Source organism: Cyprinus carpio, chromosome A23 (assembly GCF_018340385.1).
Source record: "Cyprinus carpio isolate SPL01 chromosome A23, ASM1834038v1, whole genome shotgun sequence".
NCBI lineage: Eukaryota > Metazoa > Chordata > Actinopteri > Cypriniformes > Cyprinidae > Cyprinus > Cyprinus carpio.
This window is the reverse complement of record NC_056594.1, coordinates 4,186,814-4,207,256: the sequence shown is the minus strand read 5'-3', so window position 1 is coordinate 4,207,256 and position 20,443 is coordinate 4,186,814. Positions and strand designations below refer to the sequence as shown.

General features: G+C 36.5%; 1 protein-coding gene across 4 annotated transcripts in view; it reads right to left on the bottom strand.

Moving 5' to 3' along the window:
• The window catches only part of LOC109051313 (transcriptional enhancer factor TEF-5-like), a 38,111-nt gene extending 25,138 nt beyond the window's left edge, over positions 1-12,973 (bottom strand). For all 4 annotated transcript variants that reach the window (XM_042712684.1, XM_042712686.1, XM_042712683.1 and 1 more), the window contains exon 1: positions 12,773-12,973. The gene's annotated coding sequence lies outside the window, so the exon portion shown is untranslated. The remainder of the gene's footprint in view (positions 1-12,772) is intronic.
• Positions 12,974-20,443: the final 7,470 nt, after the last annotated feature.

Sequence of the window (20,443 nt, the reverse complement as noted above, 5' to 3'; positions counted from 1 at the left end):
CAAAACTATTGTGTGGCATCTGAAGATTTGAAAAATATAGGACATAATCATCATAATCATGAACTGTTAAACAACTACATGAAGATTCTTCCAAATATCTAACTTTGTGTTCTGTGGAAGAGGGAATACAGGTTTGGAAAGATACAAGGTCTCAGCCCGCTTTAGATAAGCATCAGCTGCCCCTTCCAGGCTGTCTTACAATAATTGGTTAATTGAGACAGCTCAAGACCAATAGGAGGGTTGACAGTAACTATCATTCCAGATGGTGTGATCATGAATCTCCCTTTGAAGCTGGAGCTTTTCCCAACCCTACTTTAATTAAAGAATCTTGCGGGATTATGTAATCATTTACATAAGCTCTGTCAATCAGTTTATCCCATTATGAGATGGCAGAAAGAGGAGAATTGGAAAGGAAAATTGCTGTCGGAGTGTAGGACACACTGAGCTGCCGAGCAAGGTGCCAGATTTTCCAGACTCCTGAAGTCAAGTGAAGTTCAGGTGACGAGATATCAGATTTTCAAGGCCGGGGGTATTAATAGCCGTGGTATTGAAAATCAAGGTAGTGAGGGCACTGATAAATTTCCTTGGTGTCAACAAAGCAGGCTGAGCAATATTGACCAATGTCATGGCAAAAGCAGACAGTGGAAGTTGGCTGTTCACAAATCATTTTGATGCAAGCACTAATAAGGGTTTAATGACATATCAACATATTGTTTATCAATTTTTTCAGCCTATTTTTTTCCATACAAAATACTCAGATAATATGTCTGATTGAAAAACAAAAATAAAAAATCCTAATGGTTGCCAATAAAACGTAGCAATAATTACAACATATATTGGCTTACTAGAAAATGTGAAAAACATTTTTAAACATTTTAAAGCATGAAGAATACCAAATGACTGAGTGAAATCACTGATTCAGTTAATGATGTAGACAGCTTGAAAGAATTGATTTGCAAAAATAAATCAAACTTTTACTGAGATGTTTTCTTAAGTCTTTAAAAAGTCTTCTAAAATGTCTTTAGTCTTAGCATTTTCACGATCACGAGTCATCATAACACAATAACTAACCAACTGACATGGTCTTTATGGAAAAATGGCCAAATTCGAGACAAAATAAATTCATTGCAATATATGTTTTCTTAAATGTTACTTAATTTTATACTTTTAACAAAATCATAATAAATAGCTTGTATTATTAAATTCATGGCTTGATCTGTCTTTCCAGCCTCACAATTAATATTTCAATACACTATATAAACTTTCATGATAAACTCTAAAAAGTCTGGGGTTGGAAAGATGTTAAAAAAGTTGTGCTGCTTAATATTTTTGTGGAAACCATGATGCATTTTATTTCAGGAATCTTTGATGAATAGAAAGTTCGGTAACACTTTACTTTATGTATAATGCATTATAAAGGTATTTGATAATCAGTGTTCGGGAAAGTTACTTTTAAAAGTAATGCATTACAATATTGCGTTACTCCCTAAAAAGTAACTGTTACTTTGTTAATTTTTATGGAAAGTAATACATTACATTCTTTTTGCATTACTCAACATGGAAACAAGAGAAGTTGCAATCAACAAATATAAAAAAAAGTAACTTGCGTTACTAATAAAGTAACGTTGTAAATTTAAAAGTAATGCATTAGTTTACTAGTTACTTGAAAATAATCTGATTACATAATTATAAAGTTACTCGTAATGCGTTATCCTTAACACTGTTGAGGATTAACACTGAAGCTTCTGCGTCCCCCAAGTAGTTTGCGCTCTGCAAGTGAACGACGCCTTGTGGTGCCATCCCAAAGAGGTTCAAAATCACTCTCACGGACCTTTTTCTGGACTGTGCCCAGCTGGTGGAATGACCTCCCGATCTCAATTTGAAAAGCTGAGTCTTTACTCATTTTCAAAAAACATCTAAAGACTCATCTTTTTCGCCAGAACTTAACCAACTAATACTAGTACTTACCTTTTCTTTTCTTGTCTACCATATTCTTAAAAAAAAAAAAAAAAAAAAAAAAATAATAAAAAAAAAAAACCCTGGCTACGTGTTCTGTACTAGAATAACTGAGACTTGTCATGGCACTTGTATACCGTTGTTGTTCTCTTGTTGATCTGATTGTTTCTACTGTTCTCATTTGTAAGTCGCTTTGGATAAAAGCGTCTGCTATATGATTAAATGTAAATGTAAATGTAAAATGTTGATAATGCACATTGTAATGTATTATATCTTTCCACAAATATTTGTAACTAAAGTTAAAATGCATTAAAATGTTTGAAGGTTTGATTATCACGTGTTTTAATGCATTACACTTTCTAAAGGTGTAACAATGAGTAGATAAGCACTATAACATATTATAACTGCAGTTATTTTAATTCATGAGATCATACAATTAATTATAAGGTGCTTTAAAGAACATAATGCATTAAAATTACTTTAATAAAGCATTACATACAAAGGCTTTAAGTGTTACCGAAAGTTCAAGAGAACAGCATTTATATTAAATGTATAACTTTTATAACAATACAAATGTCTTTACTGTCATTTTTTATCAATTTAGTGTGCCTTTCCTCAATAAAAGTATGTGACAAACAAACAAACATTTCTTTTCTTTTTCCAGTTTTTTTTTTTTTTTTTTTTTAATGGTAGTGTATATAGAATTTGTGATCCAAAATAACTGGCCTTAATTAAAGTTGGAGTTAATTTCTCTAAAATCAAACATACAGGCATTGATCTTAAGGAAATGACCATTTGTGCCTTCATTCTTTAAAGAAGTCACTGAGGCCATATGCAAAATGAATCTGAAAAACAGAGTAAACTAATAAGAACTACCCACAATGCATTTTTGTGGCTATGGATTTGGTGAACGCTCTGTCCTCGGCATTCAAACATACTGCAACTTTCTCCAAGACAACTTTCTCTATTTTCAATAGATTTATCACTGCTATAGCTATATCTACATTTGGGGTTAATAAATAGTGTAAAAACATCATAAAAAATTTTCCTAATACAAATCCATTAAAACTATGTCGGCGTAGTCGAAAATATTTACAGAATATTTAGTTGAGGAATTTAAGGATCCATCCCAACCAGTGACTCTAATAACCATAATATGGTAAATATGCAAGAAAAACCACCAAAACAAAAACAATGGACTTCGGAAACAGCACGACTGGAGCTGAAGCGGTTATCATAAATAGGTACTAGAGGACCACTGGTATGGACCTACAGAGAGAGAAGGGCTGACATTCCAGACATGCCCTTATTAAGAAAGCCACAGTGTCGCTAACACACTCTCTGTCTCTCTCTCTCTCTCTCTCTCTCTCTCTCTCTGGAGATCTGTTGTGTCACCTTCCGTCCTCCTCTCTCCTTCCCTCTCCCTTACGAGCACCCCAGTCCAAAAAAGGCTTGAAGAACAGGGAAATCATAAGGGGTGGGAGTGTGGGTTGCCTGACCAATTTAGGCATCCACTAAGGCTTAGGAAACACAGAGCTGTCCTCAAGGACAATACTGCTGTTTTAGGTGTGCTGGGCTCGTAGCACAGCACTCCTGCTAGCCAATGCTATCTGGAAATAAACATCAAGACCTGAATAACATCCTAGTTTCGAGGGCCAAAAAAACACATAAATAAATGAATGCACCAGCGAACAGCTTTATTAAATATTAGCTTACAAGAACTGAAACTTTCACATAGCCAACTAAACCTGGAATCACATAGATTATTAAACCTAAACATTAGTAATTCTGTCATTAGACTTTCTGTTAAGGCATGTGAATTGTTGCGCATGTTCTTGCTTATGTTTGGGTATTTATGTGTAGTGGGGATGAGTAAATGTTGACCTTGGTTTCAAGCATGTTGCCTTATCTGTGAGCAGACATCATGAAAAGGTCTCCTGCCGACACCAGCAGTGCTTGGCCTCTGAAGAGACATCAGGTTACAGAATCAAGTGACAAACCAAAAGCATCCAGCACTCTTGATGGATAACCAGTGTTCATTAAAGAAGCATCTTGTCTAAACCTTTAACCCCTCACTGTGTTATTATCAATGCTTTGACAGAAATTTATTTGATCAAATTTGAAGAGACTTCTTGTTTTTGCTGAATTAATCTCAAGAAACATCAAGAATGAATGTCGGCTTCATATATTCACCCTAAAATCAATAAGAAAAATAACTGATATAATCTTCATGAAAATCAATTACTATAGTTATTTGCATTATTTTACTACAAAAATATATATAATTTTATTAAATTATTTTATATTGTAGGTATACATTACTGTTCAAAACTTTTTTTTTAAGAAATTAATTATTTTATTCACCAAACATTAACATCAAAAGTGACAATAAAGACTTTAATAATGTTACAAAAGATTTATTTCATATAAATGCTCTTCTTTTGAACCATCAAAAAATCTTGGAATAAATATAGCAACTGTTTTCAACATTGATAATAATAATAAATGTTTCTTGAGCAGCAAATCAGCATATTAGAATGATTCCTGAAGGATCATGTGACACTGAAGACTGGAGTAATGATGCTGAAAATACAGCTGCGCATCACAGGAATAAATTATATTTTACAATATATTAACATAGAAAAAAAAAAAAAACATTTAAAAAGCTTACTGACCCTAAACATTTAAACAATATTGTATATTGTAAAATATTGGTCAAATATTTATCATAGTAATAATTTCTTGACTCTATGCTTAATAAATTTGTTATTTCATTATTTAAATGATTTAAATAAATATATAACTTTTCTAAAGAATTAACAGTGATGTGAATTTATTTTCTTATATTTTCAGCTATGTTGATCCAGAAATATTTTTATGAGAGAAATGAGAGCAACACTTGACAAGGGCAAGACATTCTGGTACATTTGGAGCTAATCGTGTGCTGCTAGGTGGATAAATAACCAGTATTTTATAGTGGTTCACAAATTCAGTCTCAGTTTATCTGACAGGGGCTAAGCAGCACAGACGAGAGGGCAGCTCTCTTCAGAGACTTGGAAAAACAGCTGCAATGCTTGTCAACAGGGAAAAGGCCTCATCAACAACCCTCCTCTTGCACACTCCACACTCCACACTAACACACACACACACACACTTTCACAAAGAACAACAGGGCAACAAGTAGACGAGCAGCTGCTGCCCTAGATCGGATTACAGATAAGGACGGCATTTTAAGGCATAGGCAAGTTACGCTGAACTCACTGATGGTTTAATGGGTCATTAAGAGAATATATTAATCTAAATGCTGTTTGGACATCAGTTTAAAAGTGCTTTATTTCACCGGGCAACTTGACAACATCCTGCTAACACTGCCCTACACAGAGAAGTGCTTTGTGTGTTTTAGAAAAAATGTCTAAACCAAAACATCGAGGCTTTGAAGAAATACCTTAAAAAAACATCTCCTAAAATCTTTCAGGAACACATTTGTGTCTTATCTGCACAGCATTCAAATATATTTATCAAATCTTCCAGGATAACACAGTAAGCAGGACACCTACAATACTGACACATCTAGAGAGCTGGCAGCCACACAAAAAGCACTGTATGTATGGTAGGTGAATGACTCTACATTGGACACATAAAAGAGACAAAAGACATGTTAAAAAGAGGCAAGAAGCTTCGTTCTCTTCCTTCCATGGAACCAACCCATGTCAAACCTGTAAAACCTGCTACTGCAGTTTAAGAGAATCCCCCCCCCACCCCAAACACCTTTAAGGAGAATCATTTAAATTGACTGCATTTCTTCTCTTACTTACGAAAAGCCGGAGGCCAAGTTTTATTTTTATTTTTTTCCTTTTTTTTATTTTTTGTCAGCGTAAAAACAAATAGTTGCTTTCTTGTGATCCTGACATAAACCCAAATAGCTATTTAACAGCAGCACTAATTAAAGTGTACCTTAGCCTATTGGAAGTGCCATACTTTTGCTGTAGATTGATAATATCAAAAGTAAAATACTCAAATAATGATGAATCTACTTTGGTTCAGAATAAATAAAGCAGTAATTGGTGTCATCAAATGACATTAGCCCATATGTAAAAGTCAGCAGCTATGGCGAATAAAAATCATAAACATGACACCTAAAAACATCAATACGTTGTATATATAATCGTATGTCTAATTTTATTTCAAACAGATGAGGAAAATAATGTGTGTTGAATTCAAGAAGCTACAAGAATTTTAGAATTGTTGTCTGAGATATCCGTGAACTGGAGGCACGCCGCTCACGCTTCTGTATTGACAGCTCTGTTGCTAGGCAGACACAAATAAAACAACATCTGTCTGTGATTGATATGATTTTATTGTTATTTTTGTCACAATGAACGCCCATTATAAACATCCTATTATTTTGTTACCTAACAGGTAACCTTTTGGAAAGGAACCCTCAGAACTCAGAAACAGGAATGAAAATATAAAGCTTTTGCTCATAACAAACTGAAATGAAAAACAATTCATTCCTATTATTATTGTTAGTCATTACTGTATTCGTTTTCAGGTAAAAATAAAAATTAAAGGGGTCATATGATGTTGCTAAAAAGAACATTATTTTGGGTATTTGGTTTATTGACGTGTTTATGTGGTTTAAGGTTAAAAAACACATTTTCCACATACTGTACATTATTGTTTCTCCTCTATGCCATGCCTTCTGAAATGCGTTGATTTTTACAAAGCTCATCGTTCTGAAAAGTGAGGTGTGCTCTGATTGGCCAGCTATCCAGTGCGTTGTGATTGGCCGAATGCCTCAAGTGTGTGACGGAAATGTTACCCTTGCCATATTGCATGCTGTGTCCCGATCAGAACACCAGCGCGACAAAACAAAAACAATAAAATCCATTATAAACGATGCATTTGTTGCATTCAGTGGGGACATAATTACTGATTATTATGACTTATACTGCCTTTTAACGTGATACGTTGCATTGCGCCGCGTAAGCATAAAACCATGTCTGCATTTGTGATCAAACGACAAACAACAAGCGCTACTCTACCCTGCTCAAAACTTGCATTTGAATCATCAGTGGAAAATCCTTTAAAGGGCTGGTTCACCCAAAAATGATAATTAGGCTTTACTCACCCCTGAGTTAGATGTATATCACTTTCTTCTTTCAGAAGAATCCAGTCGGAGTCAATCGTAATGCAACAGGCTACCTCTAGCAAGCGGTAGTAACAATCAAAATCGTAACAATCAAAAACGTCATAATCCCTTTAATCTAGCTTGCGCTCACTGTTGTAAACAAAGCAGTTCCGGGGGAATTACATATGAGGTCAGCTTTGCGCATGCGCCCCTCAGAAGTGACGCACATGGAAACACAGCGGAGAGATCAAAACAAAACAACGGTCACTAATTAGAAGTACAAAATGAGGATTTGTAAAGATGAATGTTGGAGGATTTCAATATAAGCCAAAAGGAGACTGATTTTCCTTTGCTAAAGTAAGGAAACTTTGCTTCCTTTGATCCTGTAAATAAATATTGGTTTTCATGAGACTCACCGGCGCATGCACAACGCTGTCCTCCATATGTCATGCTCCCGGAACTGCTTCGTTTACAACACTGGGCGCAAGCTAGATTAAAGTGATTATTACATTTTGAATATGGATATTTTTCTTACAAAAACGCATCAATTCGCTACAGGAGGCCATTGACCAACCCCCCCACCCCACACACACAGACTAATTTTTTTTATCTTTGGGTGAACTAACCCTTTAAATATGTAAATGTACTTATAGGGTTGGGCAATGTCTACCAAATTGGCATCAGACAACGTCTACAGTGAAACATTTTGATGGACGATAACATTCGGGGGGTGGGGCGGGAGGCGGGGTTAGGGGTGTGGCGAAGCGTAAAACAAATAATGGTTCTACGGAGCCACTAAAATGTTAGCCGCTTGCTAGAGGTATCCTGTTGCATTACAGTACATGAAAGTTCACTTACACAGAGTAAGGAGAAATGTCTAATAGGACGATGGTGAATGATTTGCAGATCCTGAGCACCAATGACAAACATCTAATCTTGTCAATTGTGTGGTAAGTACTGCCACTCCCTACAGAATCCTTGTGATCGTGAATCTCGAAAGTGAAAGTAAAATGAGAGTGCACAATCAAAAGCAGTTTCAATAACGCAAACAAAAAACTCACAATTTATATACACTCACATATAATAACCCAATTATATAACTGAGAGAAAAAGTATTGAAATATTTTTTTTATCCTCCCATCTCATAGGCTATTTATTCCCTTTAGGGTTTCCGTAGTACACTTCATTTCCTTTCCGAACATGGAACTGGGATCCGGCGGATTGCGGGAGTCTCCGTCTCATCGGCCCTATGTACTTACAGACTGTGAGTCAGAACAGCCAGCATTGTAGTCTACTTCCAGGATCAGGAAACAGTCCTCCATAAAATGCGCAGCACACATCTGAATATTTGGGTTGAACTGTTCTGGAACAGTGTTGTAAACACAACTTAACCAATGATTTCTAGTCGTGTCCTCTTTTGGAAAGCCAAACAAAGTATTTTCGCTTTCGCAATGAAACACACAGCATCTTCACAACATGGCGGCTGTGGTGGCAGCAACAAAGTTATGCCTTCTTTCTTTGCGTGAACATTTGGGCGGCGTTATGCAAATCTTCCCACACAATTACAAACACTTATAAAGAATTGTTAGAACAAGCCATTTTAGGAGGGTGTGGACAAGTCTTAACTTTTATAAAGAATATCTCTTTGGGTTTGAGACTTTAGTCTTTGCAACTTTAGGGATCTTATCTATTCACAAACAGCTTGTAACACGCCAAAGAGAAAGGAAAACTTAAAATTGCATCATATGACCCTTTAAGTTGTGATCATGAGAAAACTATTTTGTTATATCAAGATCAAAAGAAAATTGTCGTGATCGTGAGTCAAAATTTCAACATTTTGTAAGAATTTAATTAAATTTTTTTTATTTATTTATTTTTTTAAATGATAAATTTGCCACTTTTTGTATTCATACAAAATTGCCACCTCGTAAAGTAGTTGTCTCATGGGCGGAATTAGTTTTTTCTCTGTCAAGCAAAGGAAATTGTCTAAACTGAAAGAATTTAGGTCTTTATTTCTAATATGGATAGTGGTGAGAAAATTAAATATATAGGAACAAAGGGGTGAATAGCAATGTCGCAAGCTGGAATTGAAATCCCATTCCCCACATGAGAACCAAGGCTCAATATGTCATGGAAATTACTACCAGGTATCTTTTTGAAGAAGAATAGTGCTAAAACACTAGAGAAAGCTCTGACAGAATCCATTTGGAGTGTAAAGAGCAAAGACACTACAATTAATTTAATTTCTAAAATCACAACTGAACCTTTCTCTCACCAGTTATCATCGGCCAATGAATGCCTAAAGTATGTGACATTAAGTGTTAAAATTTACTCAACTTTTGCATGTACTACAGAGCATCACTTTCACAAATTCTTGCTTTTCACTAGTGTTCTCTGATGTAATCTCTAGTGTGTAGCCCCAAAACCATCGACAGGCTTAGTCTTACAGTCTATGTTTACATTTGATTCATCATGATCTCCAATGGGGCTTTTTCTCACAGTCCCAGATGCCTACTCTCTATCACTCAATTTCCTCTCCAGACATTCATACACCCTAGATCCTGACAAACATGCTTGTGGTTGCTAACATGTGGCCCACGTAACATATGTAGCCATTCCACAGCATATCAATTCACCTGGCAACAGTCATCGAAAGCCAATGAAAACAGTGAAATCACCACTCACAGATCTCATAAATCACTGATTTGGAACATTTTACATAAACACAAACTCCACAAACTGCAAGAACAGTGGGAAACTTGACTCATCTGAATTCAACAGCGTTCTTTGCTAGCATCGCTAAGCTAACATGGTGATACTCTAATAAGCATAACAATATGTAGTACAAATAAATAATACAGTCAATGCTAAATTGCACTAAATTATTTTTATTAATAATTTTCACTACTGAATGAATTCTAAATATACAGTATTTGTAATCAAAAATGATCAGAAATTGGATGTCCACCATATGTTTTTTTTTTTTTTTTTTTTTTTTGACACAATGCTTTCTGAGATTGCCTTCTATGTGAAAAACATGTGATGCTTTAGAGTTTGGATGAATTAAGCTGTCTTGACAGGTAGCATAATTAATGTTCAAACTTTAAGGACTAGGCCTACCCTTACCAAAAAGTAGTATACTTCAAGTTTATTTTATTAAGTATACTTAAGTAAAGTTCAAGTATATTTAGACTTTTTTTAAGTATAAGTCAAGTATACTTAAATGTCATTTTAAGTATATTTCTGAGGAGTACATAAAGCCCATTTCTGAGAAGTACATAAAAAGTAAACTAAAAGCATACTTTCCTATTTTTAGTTTAAAAAGAAGTATACTAATAGCACACTTGAATAAACTTATTTTTCGTAAGGGTATGTTCACCTATAGGTCTACAGTTCATAAAAAAAATAAAATAAATACAAATAAATTCAGTCAACATTTTCTTACTCTCATGTTGTTCCAAACCTATAAGGTCCTGCTTTATCTTGGGAAAACAAATAACAATAATTTTAATATGTTAAATGCCCATAAATAGAGCTTATCAAATGTGGTAAACAGCTCAATCAAACTTTCTTAACACCCAATAACCAATGAGGGTTGTATTCGCAAGTCAAGCTGAGCATCCGAGTTTACCGTTTTTGATAAGCTCCATGTGTGTGCACGGATCAATTTTTATGAGTGAAAGCCCAAATTAAATTTGTTCAGTATATAAAGTGATTGTGTCTCTTCAGAACACTTGGATCCAACTGCTTAATTCATATGGATTACTTTATAGATATCTTGCATGCAAGTTTTGGTTTTGTGAAATTTCAATGGATGGACAAAAATGTTGAAAGAATTAATAATATATGAATAATTCATTTGTGTGTGAAGATGAATGAAAGTATTGTGGGTTTGGAATGACATGACAGCAAGTAAATGATGACAGACTTTTCATTTTCGGGTAAGCTATCCATTTAAAATGCTGTATAGATTTAAGAACAAAGCTTCAGTCTCCATATCTGCCTGTGGGCACCTCCAAAAATGCCCTCCGAATAGACCTTTAGCCAGAAAACTGAACTTGAATTCTTCCATATGTCTAAGAAAACAATGAAGTTATATGCCGCATGTGGAAAGAATCCGTCACACATATCTAAGTCCAAACTAAAATGACTAACACCAGATGATCAACAGGAAATTTATACAACGAGTGACAATTCTGAAGTCTGGATTTACAGACACAGCACACCTGACCTCCACGCCCCAGGAGCTGAGACACACAAAAATGGATCAACCCTAAAATCTAACCCTAAGGACCTCAGAACTACTCGTGTAGACCAGTAAGTCATCGTTCCTCACACAGTGTACTGGTCTGAAGCACAAAGAACACACTGCAGTGCTATTTAAAGCAGTGAGCTCACCAAACACACTTGTCATGTTTTGCAGGCCCTCTTGAAGCTTCACAGCCAATGTTAAGAAAATTCCCACTCTTACATTCACAGAAAAATAAAAATACTGTGTAAATCTGAAAACATTCTATATTATAAACAATATCACTTGAATGTAAGTGGTCTGAAGGAAATGTCTGAAGTGTTTTTTTTTGTTTTCCTTCTTGGCACCACTGTTACAGTCTGTCACATTTGTTGCATAAAATTCTCCTCTGATTGCTCACTGTAACCTTACACATCCTGAAAAACCTGTTCAATCTCTGCACGATGAAAATGAGGAGGTGCGTAGATCTGACACGTGTGATGATTGAACCAAGATGCACGAGATCTTAAATGAATTAATTAAAAGACTATTTCTGATGAATGGGAATATTACACTCCTTTGACAGCTGAAACTGAATCATACTGATAACTTTACGAACAATGCTGGCCATTATAATTCAAGACAGAGAAAAAACACTAAGCAGTCTAATTTAGTCATTAATAGGCTGGGTGTTATGAGTTATTTTTACAAGCTTAAAGCTAATTAACCTACATAAAACACAAAGACGCTGCCAATATTACATTAATTCTTAACAACCTTTTTTTTCTTGACACACATTTATACACTCTCAACTTTTCAGAGCATTATTTAAACTTCTTGAAGTTTATTCTAGAATCATAAACAGTGGTTTTAAACGTTTTTATGGATTATACAACATACACTTGCCCTGTTTTAATAGCAAAATGAAAAAAATTATGCATTTTAAGACAAAATGGTTTTGAACAGCTTAGATCAAGTCCTGTAGAATGGAATGATTTTCATTTATTTACAAAGATCTAGGTACATTTTTACTTTTGATAATTATATATTAAAACATATAACAACAAACAACACTTTAAATGTATTAAATTAATGTATTGACACATACTTGTCATTTAAAAAAAAAAAGTAAATCAATTCTTATTTGTTCTCCGTTATAAATTATTTGGAGATGAGCAATGACACAATAATACAATGTGATTAAAATTATTTGCTCCACTGAATCAATAGTACAAACTTTCTCATACTCATACAGTATTCATATTCCACTGGTACAAGTTTGTATTGAAATATCAGCAAAAAGTTTACATCTGTAAAGCCAGGTGTGTGAGTGTGCGATGCAACATCACTGAAGCAGCCCCGCAAAAAAATGTCAAAAATGAGAATGATGTAAAAACTGCTGCGCGAGCGCAATGACCGCAAGAAACAAAGGCGCGCAATAAGAGTTTTGCACTTACCTTAAACGCAAACGTCTGCTCTACTGTGGGCAAAAAGGGAATTCGGTCTTTATCTCATGAGCACATTTACAAATGCAAACCACGCTGATGTTTTTGAAGAAATATTTATCCTGATTTGACAGTAAACCTGGAATGTAAAGTATGACTTCGGTATGAAATCACGGCGAACCCGAGCGGAGCGCTGGAGGAGGAGTCATGAAGGAGGAGGGCGTCAAATCTCCACCCCACTCAAACTTCACCAGCAAATCTCACGCGTGGGGATCAGTTGAGATGTATGGAAGGCCAAAAGGGTCAAAAACAAGTGAATTTTAAAGGGGTCATATAATGCTATTAAATTTTTTCTTTCTCTTTGGAGTGTTACAAGCTCTTGGTGCATAAAGAAGATCTGTCTCATAGACTAAAGTTTAAAATCCAAAGAGATATTCTTTATAAAATTTAAGAGTCAACCCCCCCCCCCATGTCTACATCATGATGTGGGAGCATTTGCATAACACCGCCCAAGTGTTCATGCAAAGAAAGAAGGCTTAACTTTCATTCTGGCTGTAGTATTGTTGCTGCCGCTGCCACCGTTGTGGAGATGCTGTGTGTTTCACTGCGGAGTCCAGCCCGGGTCATCAAATGTGTTTGCCCGCCGGCCATTCCTTCATCAAATCCACCGCCTGCACCGTTCTTAAGCCCACCGGCTGCCGCTCACTATTTTTGTGAAAGCGAAACTACTTTGTTTGGCCTTCCAAAAGAGGAAACAACTTGAAAGCAGTGGTTAAGTTGTATTAACAACACTGTTCCAGAACAGTGCAATCCAAATATTCAGATGTGTGCAGCATATTTTGCGGAGGATGAGGATATGCAATGCAACTTGTAAAAAGACAGTATAAGTCATTATAATCAGTAATTATGTCCCCACTGGATGCAACAAATGCCTTGTATATAATGGGTTTTATTGTTTTTGTCTTGTCGCACTGGGCATCACTCAGTATGTTAATACACATGGCATCACAGTATGTTAAGGGGAGTAACATGTCTGCACTCGCGTACACCTCGCTTTTCAGAACGATGAGCTTTGTAAAAATCAACGCATTTCAGAAATGCGGGGCATAGAGGAGCAGCAATAATGCACATTATGTGGAAAATAATGTTTTTTTTAACCTTACAGATAACCGCATAAAGACATTGCATTATACGAAATACATAACATAATTTTTTTTAGCAAGGTCATATGACCCATTTAACACGTCAACAACACGTTAAATATTCGTAATTCACGTATATTTAACATTAAATACATGTTGTTTGCACATGAAAAATCAGCACGTTAAATATGCCTATTCAACACATATTAAATATGTGTGAAATACGCTTGAAATACAAGTTAAAAACCAGTTTGAACGAGTCAGTGTCATTGGCTGCTGAAGACTTGGATCAAACCATTTCTGTAAGATTAGGGGGATGTATCATTCATAGACTACGCTACCACCATTTAACATGCTATAAATCAGGGGTGTCAAACTCAAATCCTTGAGGGCCAGAGCCCTGCAGAGTTTAGATTCAATACTAATTAAACACCTGATACAATTAATCAAGTCCTTCAGGCTTATTTGAAAACTACATGGTATGTGTGCTGGTGCAGGGTTGGAATGAAACTCTGCAGGGCTCCGGCCCTCCAGGAATTGAGTTCGACACCCCTGCTATAGATCATCTTATTCAGCCTATTTATTTTGTCCTTTGTGTGTGTGTGTGTGTGTGTGTGTGTGTGTGTGTGTGTGCATACTGCTCGTTGCTGTATATATCCCTCCCAGCTCCAACAACAGCAACAGGAGCGAGGCATTAAATGAACTGTACCAGCACATCACTGAGTAGCAGACAGCCCACCCTGATTCTTTTCTCATCTTAGCTGGGGATTTCAACCACGCAGACTTAAAGAGTGTGTTCACAAAAAAAACATCAACATATAGACTTTCCAACATGGGGTAACAACACTCTGGACTTTGGACTTTTTTACAAGGCCCTCCCCCACCCCACCTTGGTGCCTCAGACCACATCACTGTCATGCTAATGCCTGCATACAGACCACTCGTTAAAGTCACCAAACCAGTTCATAAACAAATACAAGTGTGGCCGGAAGGGTCGTCAGAGGCTCTTCAAGACTATTTTGACACCACTGACTGGAATTTGTTTAAGCAGGCTGCCACATACAATAACACCACAGACCTCCAAGAGTACTCAGAGATTGTCACTGCCTACATCACCAAGTGTACTGATGATGTAACACTCACAAAGACCATCACTGTCTGGGCCAACCAGAAGTCGTGGATGTCAGTGGAGGTCTACAGACTACAGGAGATGAGGTGGGCCTGAGGACAGCTAGGGCCAACCTATCCCACTGCATCAGAGAGGCTAAGAGACAGTACTCCAGGAAGATAGCCCATCAATTCAGTGACAGCAGAGACACTTGGAGCCTGTGGCAGGGGATACGGACCATTATGGACTACAAGCCCCCACCGTGGACATGTGACAGCACCATCTCCCTGCTGAACGAGCTGAATGCCTTCTTCGCTCGCTTTGAGGAACAAAACAGCACCACTGCACAGAAGACTCCACCTCCTCTCGGCGACCAGGTTATGACACTGTCCCCGGACAGCGTGAGGAGATCCCTCACCAGGATCAACGCATGAAAAGCTCCGAGTTCTGACAACATTCTTGGGCGTGCAGTGAGAGACATTTTCAACATCTCACTAAGTCAGGCTGTTGTCCCCACATGCTTCAAAGCTACCACCATCATTCCAGTCCCGGAGAAGCCGTCTCCATCTTGCTTCAATGACTACTGTCCAGTTGCACTTACTCCTATTCTCATGAAGTGCTTTGAACGGCTAGTCATGCGCCATATCATGTCTGCCCTCCCCCCTCCTTGGACCCCTTCCAGTTTGCATATCGGTCCAATTGCTCGACCAATGACGCCATCGCCACTGCCCTCCACTCACCACTCACACATCTAGACAAAAAAGACTCATACGTCAGATCGCTGTTCATAGACTTCAGTTCAGCATTCAACACAATCATCCCTCAACAGCTCATTCACAAACTTGTCCAGCTGGGACTCAACACTTCGCTGTGCAACTGTCTGTTGAACTTTATGACTGGAAGACCTCAGGCAGTACGGGTCAGCAGCAACACATCCAGCACCATCATACTGAACAATGGGGCCCCCAAGGATGTGTGCTGAGCCCCCTCCTCTTCACTCTGCTGACCCACGACTACACACCGCCACACAAATCCAACCTCTTCATTAAGTTTGTGGATGACACAACTGTAGTGGGTCTCATTAGCAACAGTGATGAGACAAACTACAGGAGCGAGGTGAGCCACCTGGCCGGGTAGTGCAGTGACAACAATCTCTCTCTGAGATGAAGAAGATTATTGTTGACTTCAGGAGAGTGCCCAATCAACATGTTCCTCTGACCATTAATGGTGCAACTGTGGAGAGAGTGAGCAGCAACAAATTCCTTGGTGTGTGCATCACAGAGGACCTATCCTGGACTGTCAACACCGCAGCACTGGCCATGAAAGCACAGCAGCATCTCTATTTCCTCCACAAACTGAGAAGGGCCAGAGCCCCGGCCCCCATCATGTGCACCTTCTACAGAGGCACCATCGATAGCATTCTGATGAGCTGCATCTCTGTGTGGTATGGCGCCTGCAACGCATCCTGTCGGAAGACCCTTCAACGCATAGTGAGAGCAGCTGAGAAGATTGTTGGTGTCTCTCTCCCCTCCCTCCAGGTCATTTAAGGAACCCGTCTCACCCGTAAAGACCCCTGCATCGCTGGTGATCCCACCCACCCATCACACAGCTTCTTCAGTCTGCTGCCATCAGGGAGGATACTGGGGAGTCTCCAGGCCAGGACCAGCAGACTGAAGGACAGCTTCATTCATCAGGCTGTCAGGAAGCTGAACTCCCTCCTAACCTTGAACCTTTTATATTTAATCTGTATCTATCTGTATTTTTATGCTCTACTTTTAGTGTTGTCTGTATGCACCAAGGGTCTGAGAGTAGCACAATTTCAATTCTCTGTATGTATGTGCTGGACATGTCGAAGAATTGATAATAAAGCTGGCTTTACTTGACTTGACTTATTTTTTTATAGCCTACAGAAATAATATTTTTAAATTGCATTTTTGTAAAAAAAAATTAAAATAATAAAAAATAGATAAAAAATTGAATTACCTCTTTTCTCCACTCATGCCACACTAGTGGGCATTCTAGCTTTAACAGTGACAAACTTAAGTTAGCATTAAAGCATTAACATTTCTGTGGGGAAATCAGTTACAGTGGAGGTAAGCAATCAATGGAGGTTGAAGATACAGACCACTGTAATGAATATCTGTCTTTGGAAAACAACAAGAGCTTTCATTGTGCTTACATTTACAGCTATCGCCAGCAGGTGGTGCTTTTTGAAACCTCTTTTTGTTCAGAGATTATGCACTCATCAGAAAAACAGTAATTAGGTACACATATAATATTATCCTTTTTAGACATTGTCTCAGAAAAAAATGGTTGCAGGATCTTATTTTTCATGGTATCTTCTTCAGATTTTAAATATAAACTCATGAGACATGTGACTTTCAACCCATTACTTTTCTGGTTTGATCCAGGACTGATTTAATGTATTTTTATATGAAAAAAAAAACTTGATGGATGGATAGTGAAGCCCAAAGAGTCTTCTTTCCAAAGACACCAAATGTCTTGTGTGTGTAGCACAATGAAGTCAGGAACTGTTACAATTTTAAGTTAGGTAGGTCATTTTCAGCTATGAGTCCCAAAATGGGGGGTGCAGATTAACAGGTAAAAGCAATTTATCAATGAAATGGTGAGGTAATTTGTTAAAGCAATTCATTACATTTAATTTAACATATATACATAAAAATACTAAATATCTCTGTTTTGTTTAGAACCATACACATATAGTTTATACCAGGGTTGCCCAATGTTGGTCCTGGAGAGCCAAGATCCTGCAGAGTTTTGCGCCAACCTTAATGAAAACTCACCTGCCTGTAGCTTTCTAGTAACCTAAGACCTTGATTAGCTGGTTCAGGTGTGTTTGATTAGGGTTGGAGGTGAACTCTGCAGGACTGTGGCTCACCGGGACCGATGTTGGCCACCCCTTGTTCATACAGTATCTGCAAAAAATGTGGATTGTTACTGAGAAGCCTATTGTACACTTCATAACAGCTAGAATTAATTTTATAGCTGCTTTTGTGACAATTTATATGCTGGTTTAGCAATGTGACAGACTTTATTGGCAAATCAAAGTATTAAAAGGCTAGTACTGAAGACTAATTTTACTGCAAACTGCTCAAGGACCTATACCATGAATGTAGCTGAACAAACTCAGGGTTACAGGAATAGTTTTGAGTTGACAAAGCCAAACCAATGCAATCAGGCTTTGTTGATACCATGAAGCAGCTCATTAACCTTTTCTGTCAACTTTGACCTTAAAGCTATTAACCAAACTCCTGCAACAACTCAGTGTCATTAGCAGCAGATCAAGAGAAAATACAATTCAAACCCCTGCAACAACTCAGTGTTGGCTTTGTTGACCCGCCACCCCTAACCATCAGTTTACTCAAATGAGACTGTGCTATTAATGCGAACTAATTTTTTCAGTTCCGCTCTTACTGACATGTACAATAGAACTACAGTACAACAATTTCAGCCTCATGATGTCTAAGAGCTGTGAATGATTGCAACATATGTGCAGTCTATTGTTCTTATGACTTTATAGGGCAGGGGTGTCAAACTAAGTTCCTGGAGGGCCACTGTCCTGAAGAGCTTGATTAGCTGGATCAGATGATTTTAAGCTGTTCTAAAATTATATTTTAAAAGTATAACCATTTGTTTGCTTACCTTGACTGTAACAGATTTCCCCACACAAATGTTAATGCTTTGATGCTAAGTTAAATTTGATCACTATTAAAGCTAGAATGCCCACTAATGTGTTTATTTACAAAAAGGCAAGAGTGGAAAAAAAGAGACAATTTTATTTTTTTCAATTTTTTCATAAAACTGTAACATTATTTCTATAGGATAAAAAAAGACAAAAAAGGACAAAAAAGTCTGAATAAGCTGATCTATAGCATGTTAAATGGTGGTATCCTAGTCTATAAATAGACCCCCCTAAGCTCACAGAAATGGTTTGATTCAAGTATTCAGCAGCCAATGACACTGACCCATTCAAACTGTTTTTTTTAACTTGTATTTCACACGTATTTAACAATATATGTGTTGAATACGCATAGTTAATGCAATGATTTTTCAAGCGCAAACAACATGTATTTAACACGTGAAATACACATTAAATACACGTGAAATATGCGTATTTAACGCGTTCAAATTTACGTGTTTTTGGCCCTTTTGGCCTTCCACAGAGATGCGCTCATTGGCTATGTAGACTGCATTTTTGGGTATGAGTGGTACTTTCCTAACTGACTCAGCTAACTGGGCATTATAAAAGTGATACAAAAATGAATGAATGACCGAATAAATAAATAAATAAATAAATAAATTGCACGTTTTATTTGGCTCATTTCTTTTAGGCTCCAAATAGCCTATAATTAATGGATTAATAAATTATCCAACTTGATAAACACAATATTACATATTATTTTTATTTATTTATTTATTTTTTATTTATTTATTTTTTTACAGCAGCTTTGAAGTGCATAATGCTCAAAGGAAGAATTAAGAGTGTCAGACTCGTGTATTTGGCCACAGTTGAATAATACACATGTAGAAAAAAAAAATTGTATATATAATATTGTATATATATTGAAATATTGTATATATATTGTAATAATTATATTACAAAATTAATACTGGAGAGGACATGTTGAGGACTAAACATATACAACAAGTGAGAAGGTCCATGCAAGTGTGAATTCTCACAGCAGTCCATAAAGCCTTGTTGAAACAGCACCACCCTAAGGACAACTTATTCATCATAAATGTTTGTGTGGACAATTTTAATTCAACTTCAAACCAAACACCAACCCTCCAACTTATCAAAAAAAAAAAAAACAAAGAAAAAAAAAAAAACAAAACAACAACAACAACAAGGAAACAGTAGTATTTATTATTATTAAAATTTTTTTTTTTTTTTAATTGTACTTGGAAATCTCTCATAATTCTTCAAAAGTGGGCAAAATATAATATTTTAGACAGGCATGTGTCACGAAGTGTTATACTATCTATAGTATCTTTCATGCATTTATAAAAACGGTTTATAGAATTTATAAAGAAGCACATATCATTGATTTCCTAAATGCATGTAAATAATAAATAAAGAAATATAGAGAGAATAAATAAATAATATAACGAATAAATATACATCAACAAATCATATAATCATTTTACCAAAATATTTAAACAAAAACACAGTTTGATACTATAATTCAGGGGTTCCCAAACTTTTCCATTCCACGACCCACCTAGACAAGTATAATCTATTTCACGACCCACCAAAATATTTGAGATAAAAAAAACAACATTACTTTACTTTAACATTTGACATTACTTTAAGCCTAATCTTAATTAAAAGTTTGATATGACAGAAATTAAGTATTTAAGAAAAATAACAATTTTATTTGAGTGTACAAATATTTAAGTTTTAATTTCTTT